Source organism: Bos indicus x Bos taurus, chromosome 8 (assembly GCF_003369695.1).
Source record: "Bos indicus x Bos taurus breed Angus x Brahman F1 hybrid chromosome 8, Bos_hybrid_MaternalHap_v2.0, whole genome shotgun sequence".
Classification (NCBI taxonomy): domain Eukaryota; kingdom Metazoa; phylum Chordata; class Mammalia; order Artiodactyla; family Bovidae; genus Bos; species Bos indicus x Bos taurus.
In genome coordinates, this window is record NC_040083.1 from 48,957,239 (window position 1) to 48,975,713 (window position 18,475).

Below are 18,475 nucleotides of genomic sequence, written 5' to 3' on the forward strand. Positions count from 1 at the left end.
CCATCTCTTCTTGATCTCTTCAGCATCTGCTAGGTCTCTAACATTTTTATCCTTTATTGTGCCCATCTTTGGGTGGAATGCTCCCTTGATGTTTCCAATTTTCCTGAAGAGATCTTTAGTCTTTCCCCCTTTGCTGTTTTCTTATATTATTAAGCACTGTTCATTGATGAAGTCCTTCTTGTCTCTTCTAGCTATTTTTTGGAACTCTGTGTTTAATTGGATGTACTTTTCCCTCTCTCCCTTGTTTTTCATTTCTCTTCATTCTTCTGCTATTTGTAAAGTCTCCTCAGATAACCATAGGGCGGGAGAAAACGGGAAGGTGTTGGCGTAAGTTATCCAAACACTGGGAGCAGGATCTGCAGAGCTGAGACCCAGCCTGCTGGGGGAAGAATTCAGCTTGTCGTGTGCTCTTAAGGGGCTGTTCCTGCTACTACCCTGGGAAAAAGACTATTGGTAGGGAAATGATGAAGGAAGAGTAAGGACATAGCATGAGCTTGTCTTTCCTCCATTATGCCTGCCCTTCTCCCTCTAGTGCTTCCTACTGCTCATCTAGAAAGACACAATGAAGTCAAGGGGAAATGCTGATTGCAGTCTCAGCTCTGAGTACAGAGTGAAGTCTGGAGGTGAAAGGAAATAGCTTAATGGACTGGCATAATTTACTCCTGGACTACTCTGCATTATACCCATATGTCTATTCATTTTTCAACTGCCAAAAATCAAACACTGTTCTTTTGCCTAGAAAGACCATCCTTTGCTCTCCTCTCTTTCTGGGAAAAGGGAGACACAAAGTCCTAACAGCAGTAATCATTTCTGGAGTCAGTATCCATTGCTGGGTGATGTTACTACCTTCTAAAATTCTGTTACAGTCTCACCTGGAGACTCATCTGTACTCTAAATTGTAATAGATCTACCACCCAATAAATTTTAAGTAAAATAATAAGAAAAGGTGAAAAGATAAAAATGAATGAATACACAATAATACAAATTAAATACATATAATAAGCAAGGAAGAAAGCATGTCTACTTTCTATAGTCCTTATTTGTAAAACTAATCATTAGATGGTCAATATTTGTAGCTTTCTTTTTTGTGTGTTCCATTAAAACTCAGCTAACTATGTTTCTTTGCTAGGGGACTCATCTCAATTTCTGTTTCTGAAGGATCTGAATCCTCAATAACCTGCCTTTTTATGGTTTCCATAGTTTTCTATTAACTTTTATTATTGGATGTGAAAGTATTAATAGGTGCTCAGAGGATCCAGTCAGTGTGCTCTCCATCCTCATGCCTGTTTAGAAGCAACTCAAGTCTTCTTTGAGAACCGACACTAACTTCCCCAGCCTGTGCAGCCACCTCCTTTTTTTGAGTGTTAGTTCAATCCCATTAGGAGCCTGAAGTGACCAGGAAAATAGTTTTAATTTCCAGTTTATTGAAACTTTTGGTGTGCATTGAAGTCTAAATTGTGTGAGAGCCACCTGCCTTAGGATCTATCCATGTGTAAACAGCTCAAGCTGTTTTCCTCTGTCATAAGAAAATTCCTTGGATCAGAGAAGAATAGACACCAAAGTAGGATGGGTTTCAAAGAGGGACATTGAAATACAAGGGAAGGCTGCAGCTACCCTGAGCTCTTAAAAACATATCCACTTGATGATTAATTACTTGCCCAAACTCTTGGTTTGGTGGACCATGTAATACCCCATTCATGATGGGTACTACAGGTTGGATGGTCATTTTCATGTCTTGTGAGTGAAAAAATGTTGCCTGCCATATCAGTGAACAAAGATCATTGCAGCCATCAAGCCATCAGCTGCTACAGCCAACCTCAATGGTGCACCCTAAGGACGCCACTTTAAGGACTCTCAGGACTGAAAAGCACAGGATGCTGCCCTCAGATAGCTGAAGTTCACATCAAGGGAATGATTTCAATGAACCCAGACTTTTGCACCTTCCCATACATAGAAAAGCACCAAATTCATTAACTTGATATGTCTACTTTTCTGATTAATTACAGGTAGGCTTTGGAAGTTCTGACTACCTGGTCTTTGTTGCAAAAACTCCTGTATATCCTGGCTCTCCCCCTATCTCTTCAGAGCAATCTGAGAGGCTGCATCCTGGGATGAAGTCCTGAGTTTGTCTGCCAAATAAAGCTTAACTCTCAGTTTTAAGGTTGTGCTTTTTGTTTTTTTTTTCCTCAGTCAACAGTCCCATGGTCAGGAGTTCAGTCTCTTAAGGATCAAAAGCACTCCAGGAACTGTTTCTCAAAAGAAGAAAAAAATGTATCGAAGAGAGCATCCATTTGCTCCCATATCCTACAGGTCTGCACTGTGGTCCTCCTCTTGGGGTTTTCCAGAGGCTCCCTGCAGCAGCCTTGTTTACCGCAATGCTTAGGATCTTAGAATATGCCACTGTGAGGCTGCAAGTGGCCAGGCAGGACCACTGGACTTGCTGCAGAAACTTCTTTTGCTTTTTTTTAAATTAATCATTTCTATTACTCTTCTTTTTTCTCTCTATATCTTTTTTCTTGGTCATAGCTCATTCTTAATTTATTTCTAAACTCTTAAAAACCTTCCCACATTACGCAGGTAAATTTCATAGTTCATCAGTGCAAAATTTTATTTCTCCTTTGTTTTCCCTTCCCCCTCCTTTACAGTCAATCCAGTCAATCCTAAAGAACAAATCAGTCAATCCTAAAGGAAATCAACCCTGACTATTCATTGGAAGGACTTGGTGCTGAAGTGGAAGCTCCAGTACTTTGGCCACCAGATGCGAAGAGCTGATCCATTGGAAAAGACCCTAATGCTGGGAAAGATTGAAGGCAGGAAGAGAAGGGGGTGACAGTGTATGAAATGGTTGGATAGTATCATAGATTCAATGGACATGAGTTTGAGCAAATTCCAGGAGATAGTAAAGGACAGGGAAGCCTGGTGTGCTGCAACCCATGGGGTCACAGAATTGGACACGACTGAACTACTTCATGGGAAATAGATGGGGAAACAGTGGAAACAGTGTCAGACTTTATTTTGGGGGGCTCCAAAATCACTGCAGATGGTGACTGAAGCCATGAAATTAAAAGACGCATACTCCTTGGAAGAAAAGTTATGACCAACCTAGATAGTATATTGAAAAGCAGAGACATTACTTTGCCAACAAAAGTCCGTATAGTCAAGGCTATGGTTTTTCCTGTGGTTGTGTATGGATGCGAGAGTTGAACTGTGAAGAAAGCTGAAGAATTGATGCTTTTGAACTGTGGTGTTGGAGAAGGCTCTTGAGAGTCCCTTGGACTGCAAGGAGATCCAACCAGTCAATTCTGAAGGAGATCAGCCCTGGGATTTCTTTGGAAGGACTGATGCTAAAGCTGAAACTCCAGTACTTTGGCCACCTCATGCGAAGAGTTGACTCATTGGAAAAGACTCTGATGCTGGAAGGGATTGGGGGCAGGAGGGAAAAGGGACGACAGAGGATGAGATGGCTGGATGGCATCACCGACTCAATGGACGTGAGTTTGAGTGAACTCCAGGAGATGGTGATGGACAAGGAGGCCTGGCATGCTGCGATTCATGGAGTCTCAAAGAGTTGGACACGACTGAGCGACTGAACTGAACTGACTGACTGAGCTACTAAACAACAACTACTTTACAAGATCTGAAATTTTACTTAGTCCACAGCATTCTTTTCATCATCTGTAATCACTCATATAAAAATGTAAGAGGAATAAAAAACATTAGTCTAGCAAATTTATAATAAGTCTATAGCATTCACTTATTTTAGCTGGTTCATATTCCCATGCATACTTTTTTATTTGAGAATCAACGCATAAAGATTTCGCTAATTGTACAGCATTTTAATTATCACTGTAAGTGTCCCAGGAGCCCTAAGAAGTCTAAAAGTGGCTGCCAGGTCTTGTGCAACTTCCAAGACTGTGTATGGTCTTCATGAAAACAAACAGAATAGTTCAGGGTCACTGTAGCCAGAGGAATGTGAATGTTCTTATTGCTCCCTGATTTCAGTTCTGTTGCATGGGACAGTAGTGATTCCCTCTGGGACATCATGATCTTTTATCTTGCCTGGCCAACACAAAAGGCCAGTGTACTCAGTTATGGAACTCCTGGCCCTGGCCTGTGACTCCCCAGCTGGCAGATTCAGGTGACAAAATCAAGTGAATCTCCTCGATTCAGGTGACAGAATCAAGTCAGAGCTCAAACAGGGTCTGTTCCAACAGGCCATGGGTGAGGTCCCAACCTTTGTCCTCAGTTACTATACATTTCTACTCCTGGACTTGAAGTCTGCTGTATCATAACAGTTTTTAAAGAGAATTGCTGAATAAGATGATTTACTGCCTGCCAATCTGATCGGCCTGCCAGCCACCCTGTACCTCTGCCACCTGCCCCGCCATTGGGGTACACACTGCCCACTCAGGATGCAGCCGAGTGTGTGAGCTCAGCATTGATATGTGGAAGGGGAGCCTTCTCTTGCTTTGCTTCCCCTCACACATGATTAGTTTTAGGGGTGACTGAGTTAGGGGGGTTAGTAATTGGGAGAGGACACTGCCCGGTTTATGCTAGTACTACCAAGGAGATCCAACCAGTCCATTCTGAAGGAGATCAGCCCTGGGATTTCTTGGAAGGAATGATGTTAAAGCTGAAACTCCAGTACTTTGGCCACCTCATGCGAAGAGTTGACTCATTGGAAAAGCCCCTGATGCTGGGAGGGATTGAGGGCAGGAGGAGAAGGGGAAGACAGAGGATGAGATGGCTGGATGGCATCACTGACTTGGTGGATGTGAGTCTGAGTGAACTCCAGGAGTTGGTGATGGACAGGGAGGCCTGGCGTGCTGTGATTCATGGGGTCACAGAGAGTCAGACATGACTGAGCGTCTGAACTGAACTGAACTGAACTGAATCAAGGGGGTGCAGTGAGCCTTGTTCTGGGAGTGCTGACATAAGCTTCCGAGTGAAACAAATCATGATGTGACAGGCCACTGCTGGGATGACACCCACATAAATGAGCAAATAGTCTCTGTAGTGCCCCCATTGGTAGAATCTAACAGGAAACTTGCTGGAAAGGAGGCAGATTATTTGCAAAGTTGAAACCTAGGTATCACAGAGTGGAGCATAGAAGGATGGGTTTGGAGATGATATACATTATGTTAATATTCAGCTCAGCACAGAACTGATCGTTAATTTTGTCTACTGCACAACATGTATAAAAGCAACTTAAATTGGCTTACTTTCCATATTATAAAAGCAGTACATACTCATTGAGTAAAACTTGGTAAAATAATATGTCTCTTATAATCCTACAATTTAAAAAATTGGTATATCTTTTGCCCTTATTACACACACATAAACACACACACAGAGAAGGCAATGGCACCCCACTCCAGTACTCTTGCCTGGAAAATCCCATGGACGGAGGAGCCTGGTAGGCTGCAGTCCATGGGGTCGCTAGAGTCGGACACGACTGAGCGACTTCCCTTTCACTTTTCACTTTCATGCATTGGAGAAGGAAATCGCAACCCACTCCAGTGTTCTCGCCTGGAGAATCCCAGGGACAGGGGAGCCCGGTGGGCTGCCGTCTATGGGGTCGCACAGAGTCAGACACGACGGAAGCAACTTAGCAGCAGCAAACACACACAATTTTTAATGAAGTATAGTTGATCTACAATATTGTGTTATTGGGAGTACAGCAAAGTTATTTGCTTATACATATATATTATTTTTTCGATTCTTCTCAAGATATTAAACATAGTTACCTGTATTATATATAAGTCTTTGTCGTTAATCTATTTTACATATCCGTTGATTCCATACTCATAATTTATCTCTCCCTCACACCTTCCCCTTTGGTAACCATAAGTTTGTTTTCTATGTCCACATACACATTTTATTTTTGCAGAAACTAGAATCATATTCTGCATGAAAGTTTTGAAACCTACTCTTATGCTTAATAATCTAATATACTGTTAGCATCTTTACTTATTGTTAAATAACCCATAATCACAATGTTGTTGTCCACATAGGATATTAGCATATCTCCATAGACAGAAAGTGAAGTCGTTCAGTCGTGTCTGACTCTTTGCGAGCCCATGGACTATAGCCTACCAGGCTCCTCCGTCGATGGGATTTTCCAGGCAAGAGTACTGGAGTGGGCTGCCATTCTCTTTTCCAGGGGATCTTCCCGACCCAGGGATCGAATCCGGTCTCCCACATTGTAGGCAGAGGCGTTTACCATCTGAGCCACCAGGGAAGTCCATAGTGCATAGATATGCTAATATATCATAAATCATCATTCCCTCATTTTTGGATGTGTTAAATAATTTGTATTAAATTATGCTGTGATGAGTATCTGTGTTTCAGAGTCATTACAAACATTTGTTGATATGCTAAATTTTGAAGAAATGTCCATTCTGTTCTTATTACATTGTTTGAATCTTAATGATAATTACTGTGTATATAAGTCCCTTTGAAAATAGTTTGTCACATACAGAAAGGTAATTTCTTGAATGGCAGTTCATATGTAAATTCCTTCTTTTTCCTTCCTTCCTCCTCCCTCCATCCCTCTTTCTTTCTTTTTCTTTTTTCTTTTCCTCTCCATCCCTGGCTCGTCCTCCTCCCACTTCTTTCTCCCTCTTTGTTTCTTCCTCACCTTCTTCATGCTCTCTTTTGCCAATTATGTTTGATGATAGACTGAGGCATTATTTGAATTACTGCACATTCCTTTCTAGAGCAGACAGTATGACTAAAAATGTATAAGGATAGATTTCTTTTTTGGGGACTGTGGATAGTGATGGGAACAGCTGGGATGGAAATTGAAGGAAATGGCAGGGACATTTAAATAGATATAAATGGAGTTGTTTAGCACAAAACTTAGAATTTCTTCTGGTAGGCGAATACATTAGAAGAGAGTATATTTTTTCCTTATAAATATAAAATGCTAAATCTTAAAACCATCTGCGCTCTTTCTGAAAGTTTAAAATTTGAATTTAGGTAAGTCAAAGTGAAAATGTTCATGTGTTGCCAAGCAACATGGCTAAATCTAAGATCTCACAATCAAGTGCCATAAAAAATGTTGACTACAGTAAGTGTGTCCCCAAAGCCAGTGAGTCAGCATGAGCTATTTCAGGAGGAGTTTGCAGGGAGCCCAGAAAAAGACCCCAATGAGGGTAAAATCGTCTTCAAGCCATTTTGCCTTTCTTTTGCAATGCAAATCCTTGTACCTCAACTCACTGTTTCCCAAATCAGATACAGGCAAGGAGATCAAATGTATCCTGTTCCATCCCATGAAGTTGCTCTCAGTGAAGTGAGAGGATCACCTCAATATGCAGACACTAGGAGCCTATACCCTTACTCAGAGGGCAGAAGCCCATGGCTAGAGTCGATGAACTGGAAAGTTGAAGTTCCATCTAGATCTCCACATCAGAATGAAGATCAAGAAGAGGATGAGAATGCATGCCTGTGTTATTATTCCTGGAAATGTTCCATCTAAATTCAGATAGCTCTTTTTTTTTTAACCCACTCATTGATTCTACCTGTGGTTTTTTGTTTGTTGGTTTCTCCCAAAATCCTTTTTTTTTTTTTTTTTAATGTGTCTGGCCACATGGAACTTCTGGGAATTCTAAGAAAATGATTTAAAATTGTTAGATGTCTTCCCCATCTCTGAAGATCTACATTTTCTTAAAAGTTGAAGAAATTTAAGCCTTGATTTCCTATGGGGTAAAGAAGGAAGATTGGTGGAAGTAAGTGACCCAGAAGATAGTTTTCTTCTCTGACATAAGACTCAGGCAAGAATGAGAAGCTTAGCATGCATGGGTAATGATATAATAATATTCACATCTACATATCGAGTTATAATCTTTTTTTTTCCAGAATGCATGTACCTTTTCTAGCTGTTTTTGAGTGAAGGTGACAGAATCTGTTGGCCTGAAAATTTGCAATATGATTTTGACCCAGAAGTGAAGTTCTGTTACCTAGCAAAATTTTTAGTGAAAGTGGAAAATACTTTGGGGTTTTAGTCTTGCAGAAGTTAGCTTCTCTAATTTTAATTATTCTTGTTAAAGTATCTGCAATTTTTTTCTAAAGATATCTGTAATTGTTTATGTCAATAAGTTAAGTTATTTGGTCTAAATGTTATTACAAGTCTGTGCATTGTTTACATAGATTAGGTAAATTTTATTAACATGTTATTACTTGTTATTGTTACATCAAATATATAAATGGTGCAATACGTCAGTGATTCATTAGTGTGTCATTTGAGACATCATTTGATACATTTTTGAATTTGATAGAAATATTTCACTAAAGGCTCTGCAACTTTATTATTTATGATACTAAGATGCTAAAATGACTAATGTCATTTTAATGCTAAACTAATTATTAAACTTGAAATTACAAAGGTTACGATTTCTAGATCATACAGGAGTTACATTTCCTATTTTTACCTGTGAATCCTGTCAAATAATTACTTGCCTTTTTTTGTGGCAGAATTTTTTAAGATTTAAAAGTAATACCCAGCTGAGTCTAGAAAATATGGAAACATGGGAAACACTTAAGAAGAGGAAAAATTCTTTCTGCATTTTTAGCATTCAAAAATGTAAATAGTTTATTTCCTTCCAGTTTTTAGCTCTTTCTGCCATGATAAAATGTTCTTTGTTTCTGGTAACAGTTTTTATATTCTATTTTATACTCTATGATTACTATATGTTTCCATGCAGGAGATATATATATATATATATATATATATATATATAGCATATTTCTATGCTATACAGAAATTCAAATATATATATATATACACAATATGTCTTGTATATAAAAACTATAAATATTTATTTCTTTGGATAAGAAACTAATCTTTTCTTAAATTTAAAGACAAAGTGATTCAGGTCCTTGTGTGATTCCAGTGCCTTATTAATACATCTGCTTGTGATGATTCAGTAAGTCTTAAACAATGAAGTACGTATTCTCATAGTTATTAAATATTTTTGTCTCGTGGATGGAAAAAAAGGATCTAAAATAGCTCTTAGTGAGGCATGTACTTATGTGATGCAACGAAAGGTTGCCATTGTAGTTATTACTTTTAAACTCTCATTTAATTTTCTTTGGAAAATATTATTTTTGTTTCATGATACAGTTGTAGTTAAGAATATAGGCAAAGTTTCAAGTTTTGCATTTGAAATTTGCAGTTAATCATCCCTTCTTTTCTTCTGAAATATCAAATTAATACCCTGTAGGAAATAAAACCTATGAATTCTTTACCAGCTGAGCCATGAGGAAAGCCCAGAAAATAAAACAAAAGTATATGGTTTAAAAAATAACATGTCTGAGGAGGAATCATCATAATTTTTGATAAGTAGTCATTCCTGGTTTGGGAAGTTTATTTTCGCAACCATGCTTTAAAAATATTAATGCTTCTTAATTCACAATTGGTATGTCATGTTATCCAATTCCCTTTAACAAGGGTAGGGAAACCAGAGCAACCAGGGTTGCCAGTGAGTGAGAGGAGATGCCAGAAAAGCATAGACGTAGCCCATGGCTGGAAATCAGAAATCCTAGTTTATCAGCCATGCCTGCCACAAAATATTCAGTGTAAATGTCATTACATTTTTAAACTCAATAATGCTTTGTTTTCTTAAACGGCGTAAAGGTTTCCAAAGTAAAAACACAAACCAAAACATACGTGTTTTGGACTAAAGATAAATTATGACTTGAATCTATCAAACCAATGAAATACCTTACTTGAAATTAAAAGTGGTTAAAAAATATTAGAGCATGTTTTTTAGGTTTATCAGTTCTTTGAGAATAAAATATACTGTACTGTTTAATTATAGAGAACTGCTTTGCTAACTAAGATTTTACTAGACAGTAAAGGATGTCACAACACAATTGTTAACTTAGATTTTCTTTAAAGAAGTGTAACTCGAAAGGCAGAACACAGCATGGCAGCTTTATAGATCATGTAAATAAAGCCAACATTGGAGTTCTGGTTTTTCTTGGCAAAATACAACTTTCTACCTCAAAGATAAGAGTGTTGGCAAAAGCTTAATCTTAGAAAAAAGATTTCCTTAAACTTCAGACATCTCTTAACAAAGCAATTTGGATAGTAAATTGTACATTAATCTGATACCCTAAAACTGGATTTCCATTTTGAAAATATATATGACTTGAAAAACGAAGATCTTGAGCTCAATAGTTTAAAGGAAAAAAAAGAGAACATTGCAGATTTGTATTGTATTATACTGTGTTATATTGTATTATGTTATACTGTCTTATTCTATTCTATTTTACTCTGTTCTATTCTATCCTAACCCCCCTGAGGAACAAGGCGTCTCATGGGCTATCAGGATATTAACTTGATTAGACTCACACTGAGAACTCTACTTGTGCTGGGCAGCAGCTCAGGTCTCACTTCTCCTGTCAGTCCACTGCATACATGCACAGTCCAGGGATCACCCAGAGACTTGGGCAACGTTTATATATAGAATTCAGGGTTCTCCTTCTCCTGCTCTGACTGCTTTTATGGCATTTCCCTCTCATGGTACCCATGACACCTTATAACATCAAGTTAGGTTTCAATTCTAACTTTTTCAGAGGATTCTTTCAATACTTCAGTGAAAAAAATACACTGGGTTTCCCAAAAGTTTGACTCACCAGTTTTCTTTGTGACAAAAAGCAGGCTGATGTAAGTCAGTCTAAGAGGGAACCTGTGACTGTCCAATCAATGGAATATAACAGAAGTGATGCTATGTGACATTTAAGGCTAGATCACAAAAGGTTTCCACTTGGCTCTCTCTCAGGATGCTTGCCTTCAGAGCCCAGAAGCCCTATTGTGAAGAAGCCCAGACCACATGGAGAGGCCATACATAAGTGCTCCAGTCCAGAACCTTGGCTTAAGTCTCAGTTTGCAGCCATCATTGACCTCTGCATGAACAAGATCTCAGATGATTCCAGTCCCCAGCCTTTGAGTTTTCCAGACTTTATGGATTCGTTTTCCCTCAGGACCCACATTTCCAAGGTAATCACACATATGCCAATATCTACATCTGTAGATTATTAAATGATAAATAGTGTGATATATCTGTAGATTATTGAATGATAAATAATGCGATACATCTGTAGATTATTGAATGATAAATAATGTGATAATATGAATTTATGATATATGTGTGGTTCATAAAATTTTCAAACTTATTTCAAATTCAACACCACCTCCCCCAGCCAAGAAGTTATATGTCCAACCAATGACTTAGTGTTTTGCTTCTGTTCAGCCTTGATAACTGCTTTCACATAGCCTCAGATATCATCAAAGCTCTTCTCCCAGAAATAAGTACTGAACGGAGACTTCCAGAAACTTTCATAATTTGTATCTCACTGATCTCAAAAGGATTTGGGTGTATCAGGTGTTTTCTACTCTGATCAGCCAATGCAAGCTTATGCAACTCTTATTTCACTGAACAAACTAATTTTAATATGAAACCTCAAACTCTACATTCTAGATGCAGACTGTTCCTTATCACATTCCCCTGGCTGCACCTTACACTTGGCTTCTTTTCATAAATCCTTTTTACATGTCATACCAAGATTCAGTGGCTACAGCCAATAATCAGTGCTAGTGAATTGGTTGTTTTCTAAAATTCAGTTGTCTTCTTAGTTGACATCATATGGAGAGTCTTTGCAAAATTACACAAGAGATTTTTAAAAAATGATGTATTGGGGGAGATTACTGAGGACTGTTGTGCTTTCAAATTCTTATCTGTGATTATAATAGTGAACACAGGCCAAAGGATTCCACACATTTTTCATTAAGTGAGGAATTTTATTTATCTAACTTCATAACTTAATGTGACTCTTCAACTAGGACACAGTGAAAAGTGATAAACAAAAGTATTTACTCTTCAACTTCTACTCCATGCTAGCCAAGGTCAGCCTTCTGGGCAGATTACCAGGCACAGAACAGGGCACAGAGATCCTTGCTGTGTGTGGACACCCTTTGTGTATATTCACTCCTCTCTCAGAGGACTCACTCTGAGAGAAAGATTAGCAGTTTCCAAAAGCTGGGAGCTCCCTGGCACTCTAAAAGTCCTTGTGCTGCTAGGAGCTGGCCTGCCACACTCATAGCTAGGCTATGTCATTCTCCTACTAAACAGAAATAATTTCAGAGAATGCCCAAACCAGGCAAGGCCACACTGACTTTGTTGGATCAAGACAGAGATAAGAACTTCCTGTAGTCATATGTTGTCAGACAAAAACAAGGACATTACCCAAATGGTAGAAAAGACCAGATATTACCCTAATCTAGCTAATGTGAGTAACTACTGCCTTTTGATCAGTTACAGGCTTAGCTGTATGCATTCCTCTTTACCTCCTAGAAAATAATTATTAAGTTGCCCAAAGAATTTAAGGAATTATCCTCAATTTCTGATAGCAGCAATTATTTCAGAGCAAAACTCTGCTTCCTTGAACTCTCCCTAAAATCACCAAATATAGTGTCCAAATCTTCTAAGTTCCTTCTCACACCCTTTCACTGAGATGCCCCTAAGGATTCTCATCGTGCATGTTCTCTCTCATTATAGCAAGTGAATAAAAGCAACTTTGTCATACTACAAATGTGCTCAGGGAGAGTTTTGGCTGCAGAGATTTGACAAATCTGTGGCATGAGCATTTGGGGGCCAAAGAAAAGCTAGAAGAACACTTACCAAAGAAGACAGATCTATGCAAAGGACAGAAAGGTGAAAACAACAGCAATAAAAATTCTTCTAAGCACGAAGAAAAATGGGAAATTGATATGGAAAGAGAGAGAGAAGAACATTGCTAGACACAATTTATGAAGAAAGAACTTGAGAAAATAGACATGGGTCACTGTGGGATGTAGGAGACCCACTGTGGGATGAAGATGAGAGTAGGAATAATTCATCCATGTCTTCATTTACTTGGTCAGCCAACAAGAATTTCCTGAGTGCCAACTATGTGCTTAGCCCCAGGGCCAGGAGATGCAATGAGAGAAAGATACTATCCTTATCTTTCTGGATCTCACACTTGGATGGTAGAGAGTAGAGGTTATCTGAGGTTTAGATAGCAGACATTACTTGGATAATTGCAGAGATAAGAATTGCCCATAACAAGTCTCTGGAGGAAGGATCTAGGTGGCTCTGAGAGACTGTAAAAAGATGGGGAGGCCATAGACGGCTTTGGGTCAAAATCTGAGGAAAAGTAAGAGCTAACCAGGCGAAGAGATGGAAGAACAAACCAGGCAGAGAGAAGGACATTTGTGAGGGCCATGTGGTGGACTAAGTGTAAAAGCATGAAGCAAGTACTGGAATAGCAATGGCAGGAGGATATTCTGCAAGAGAGTCGAGAGATGAATAGGGGTGCCATACGCAGAATATTTTAGGACAGGGATTTGCAAAGTAGAGCATGTCAGTCAAACCCTGTTGTTTGTTTATAATGTGAAGTCTTACTGGAACACAGAGTTCTGTTTCTTTGCATATTGTTTGTGGCTGCTTTTTTATTTTAATAACAGTGTTGGAAAGTTGCAACAGAGACTGTGTGGCTTGGAAAACCTAAAATATTTATTATCTAGTCCCTTAGAGGAATAAATTTGTTAACCCCTATTATAGGTTATCCCTGGAGAAGGGAAAGCCTACCCACTCCAGTATTCTGGACTGGAGAATTCCATGGACTGTATAGTCCATGGGGTTGCAAAGAGTTGAACACGACTGAGCAACTTTCACATTATAGGTTATGCTGAGAGTTCTTTTGTCTTTACTGAAAGCAAAATAGAATGCCATCAACAGCATGGAAAACAATGCCTCAGGCTCTAACTTGGTGAGCTCATGAACAGAGTCCAGGGGATAAGTGGGTAGACCAATTATAAGGCAATGGCAGTAGTTCAGGTGTTCAGTTAGAGACGAAGTTGTTTAAGAGTAAGGAAGAAGAGGTAGTGTGTGTATGCGCTCAGTCGTGTCTGACTCTTTGAGACCCCATGGACCATAGCCTGCCAGGCTCCTCTGTCCATGGAATTTTCCAAGCAAGAATACTGGAGTGGGTTGCCATGTCCTTCTCCAAGTAGAGATGGAGAGAAATGTGATGAATTGGATATGTGAAACATATGAAATGGAGAAGAGAAACCAGGGAAGACTTCTGGCTTGTATAACTAGAGAGAAGATGGCATTTGCTGAGCTATAGGATGCTTAAAAAAGACCAGCATTTTGTTAATTTATTTTTACATAAAGAAGAAGATTATGAGCTCAGTTTAGCTGTGTCAATTTTGAGGTCAGTTTGAGATGCCCAAGAGAAGATACACTTGGATATACAGTTCTGGACCTCAGAGAATACAGATTGCCTACAAATCTGCCTCAAGGTTTATAAACAATTTGGAACTAACCCAAGGTGATAAGTGGGGGTCAAAGTCCAGAGCAGATTCTGAAAATAGTGGAATTGACTATATTGTAGGACTTCCTCTGCCTGGGATTCTATTTCCTAAATCTAGAGAGTTCAGACTTGCCCTATAGAAAGGTACTAAATGGATACAAAAGAAGTGGAGGAGGAAAGTTTGTGTTACTTGAGAACAGAACATTCCAAGAGGAAAACAACAATAGAGAAGAGATGGGGTCATTCATGGACAAGGCCTCAAAATATCAACTATCGCAGCCAATAGGGAAATGTGGCACAGATGAAATTCAGATTCTCAGTGAACTCGTCACTCTAATAAGCTGCTACTTCATCCAAAAGAGAAATGGCCACGTAGAGAGAAGAACTAGGAGTGTTTGTTCTAACATGCAGTTCTAAGTCAGAGAGTTGAGACTGAGTACCATTTCCTTTATGCAATGTTGAAGAGGGGAGAGGGCTATGGCTACATGTTTCCTTTTAGTAAAAGATTCCAAAATCATATAAAGGCAAGAAACACATAAAAGACTCAAAATTTATGTTATGTTCTAATTTTAGGGAAGGAGAAACCATGGAGCTAAATTTAAATAAAAGAAACTCATGAACATAATAAGCAAAGCTGATAGAGGATTAGTGAACCTCAGGAGACACTAGCCAGAAGTCTATGGAGGGCTACCTGGAAGTAACTCTCCAGGGCTTGGCCATTCTCAAAGGCCAAGCATTAGCGGAGGGTGAAAAACATCTGACTCTGAACTTTGAGCAATAATAAAGCCTAGATGTCTTTACTGCTTCAAGATATTCACTGTGGTGCATAGTAGACTTAATGTAGCTGATGTTCTAGGAAGTAACCCGTAAGAATTTTTTAATCACTCCTGCAAAACAAGTCCATTCTTTGTTAGTTGTAACTCAGTATGGAGTCGCCATTAAGACTGAATTTTGAGCTCTTATTATTACGCTGGCTAATCACTGACTATGTTTCCAGTGAGAAAATAAAGGAAGTCTTTGTTTTTTGGGTTTTTTTAAAATCAAATTCAATGGCCTTTCATAAAAGTGACATTTTCTTCTTATAATAATGTGGTGTTTCTTTTTATACTTTTAATTTTTGCCTTTTAAGTGCTCATAAACTCAGAAGTTATGCATGTTTGTTGCAGAATCTCTAATTTTATGGAAATAAATGCAGTGCAAAATGAAAGCCTCCCGGAAAGGCATTTACCTGCTCTCTTCTCTCTTTCTCCCTAGAGTAAGTGTCAAGGTTAACAATTTTGACTGTATACACTTACAGAACTTTACTGATGCATATACTGATACATATATAGTTTTATCTATATAAATAGAAATCATACTATATAATATTATTTTGCTATAATTTCTACTGTTGTTATTATTTATCATGCTTCTTTCACTCAATCAGAGCCTCAAGCCAGTACAAATAGATCTACTTGAATAATTTTAACAACTGCAAGGTAACATTTGGACTATGCATGTATGTAAGGTATTTTGTAGTATTCAGAACCGAAAGCAACATTTTTATAATGATCCTTAGCATAATATTGTTGGATTTGTAAAAGAACTATTTCTTTCCTCTGTTTAAACTATAGGTCAGATTTAATGTAAAATCATACTATATAATATTATCATAGATATAATTTCTTTGTTATTATTTATCATATTTCTTTCAGTCAATCTGAGCCTCAAGCCGGTACAAAAGAGAGACAATAGAGCTTCATGGGAAAAGTCTTGGACCTGAATGAGCCCTTGAACTAGTTCAGCTCATTATCTGATTTTCCTGTGATTCAAAGTCCTTATTTATAATGGGATTTGGGTCCAGATTATTTCTAATATTCCTGCTAACTCTAGAACTGCATATATGTAGAGTGCTGAAATATCCAGTTTTAAGATGTTTTAAGAGCTTTTCCTATTTGGCAAGTACTAAGTACCTATTTACACTCCCTACTTTAGGTAAACTGAGGAACAAAAATATATGCTACTTGTTGTCCACATTGGATAGCAATTGAAAGATAATTTCTCATTTGCCCTTGAATTGTTCCCAACAATAATTATTTTCCAGAAGTGTTGAAGAGTTCAATAACAATAAGGAATTAAGAATCTGAATGGAAATTAAACTATTAATGCCTAGAGAAATGGAATCTTAATTCAATTTTTTAAGGTGAAGAAGTTTCCTTTCACCTGTGGAAAATGCATGCAGGAGAAAAAGCAAAAACAGAAAAATTTATGGGACCACGTGTGGGGAAGAGCAGAATGTTGGGGTGGAAACTGTAGAAGAATGAAAAGTGTGGAGTCATTCTGGTTCCTGAAAAAGAACTGCTGCTCCCCCTTGTGGCAAGTGTAGAACGCTAACACCCTGATGAAGCAAAGCATTTCACCCTAGAACAAAATGATGTAAGCTCTATATGGATTACAGTGACATACTGCTTTTAAGGGGAAAATAAAAGGCATATTCAAATGGAAAATTCAAGTGATGATTCTGTCTCAGATATAGGCTTAGTGTCACCAAGAGAAAAGAGCAGATGATGCAAGAGTGTGCCACTTGGAGCCAAGAGACTGCCTGTGGTCAATTCATGTAGCTGGTTGGTCAACACTTAACAAACATGGATTTGTATGCCAACCACTTTATAAAGTACTAAGAAGAATATAAAGTAATATGAGACAATTATCTTTCAAAAATATGCCATCCACCTGGGAATATAAAATATAACCACAAAGAGACAGGTGGTGGATTACGAGGTGGTGGATTCTATGTCACACTGGGTGACCTAGAGCAGGAAGAAGGAAGGAGAGAGTAAGGGCGCTTCAGAAAGGCTTAAGATAGTAATACGCCAATTAAATAGCAAATTATAAGGCCAGGAAATTAACCAAGGCCAGGAAATTAACCAAGTTTTGTGTTTATACACTAAAGGCAAAAAAGAATACCTGGGCCCAGACTTGGACTCTATTCCACTTGTTTTATGGATGAATATCTGTTAAATGTGTTTCAATAGAGAAGAGACATTATGTGACATGTTTCAGGAAAGTTAATCTGGGAAACTCTATGTAATGTGTCCTTGAATTGCATATGAATTTAAATGTTGAAAGACTTACTATTATTTTTTCAAAAGTCATACCTCTCTAATCCATTATTGTTGTTGTTGTTTAGTAGCTAAGTCGTGTCTGACTCTTCGCAACCCCATAGACTATAGCCCGCCAGTCTCCTCTGTCCATGGGATTTCTGAGGCAAGAATACTGGAGTGGGTTGCCACTTCCTTCTCCAGGGAATTTTCCTAACTCAGAGATCGAATTTGAAATTCTTGCACTGACAGGTGGATTCTTTACCACTGAGCCAACAGGGAAGCCCAATCCATTATTGCCTATCCCCATATAATTTATTTTTTCATATAATTTATTACTATGTGACATTATATGATTATACATGTGTTTGTTTGCTGTATCCCTCACTGGTTACAAATCCATGAAAGCAAGGACTCTGTGTCACTTTTGTTCACTGCTGTATCCCTAATTTCTAAAACAGCAGTGGACACTGGCTAAATATTTGTTGGCATTAGAGATAAACAAACCTAGACAGCATATTAAAAAGTAGAGAAATTACTTTGCCAACAAAGATCTGTATAGTAACAGCTATGGTTTTTCCAGTAGTCATGTATGGATGTGAGAGTTGGACCATAAAGAAGGCTGAACACTGTGGTGTTGGAGAAGACTCTTGCAAGTCCCTTGGACTGCAAGGGATCTCAAACCAGTCAATCCTAAAGGAAATCAGTCCTGAATATTTATTGGAAGGACTGAGGCTGAAGCTCTAATACTTTGGCCCCTGATGCAAAGAGCTGACTCATTAGGAAAGACCCTGATGTTGGGAAAGGTTGAAGGCAGGGGGAGAAGGGGACAACAGAGGATAAGATGGTTGGATGGCATCACCAACCAAGCTGCAGGAGATGGTGATGGGCAGGGAAGCCTGGAGTGCTGCAATCCATGGGGTTGCAAAGAGTCAGACATGGCTGAGTCACTGAACAACAACAAAATAGATACATTTATATTGAAAGGCAAAAGGTTTGAGACAAGGAGAGCAATTAAGTGTTTATCAAAAAGT

The 18,475-nt window shown here is 38.5% G+C and overlaps 1 pseudogene; it reads left to right on the forward strand.

The window, feature by feature from the left end:
* Positions 1 to 10,788: 10,788 nt before the first annotated feature.
* LOC113897122 overlaps positions 10,789 to 18,475 on the forward strand; it is a 40,555-nt pseudogene continuing 32,868 nt past the window's right edge.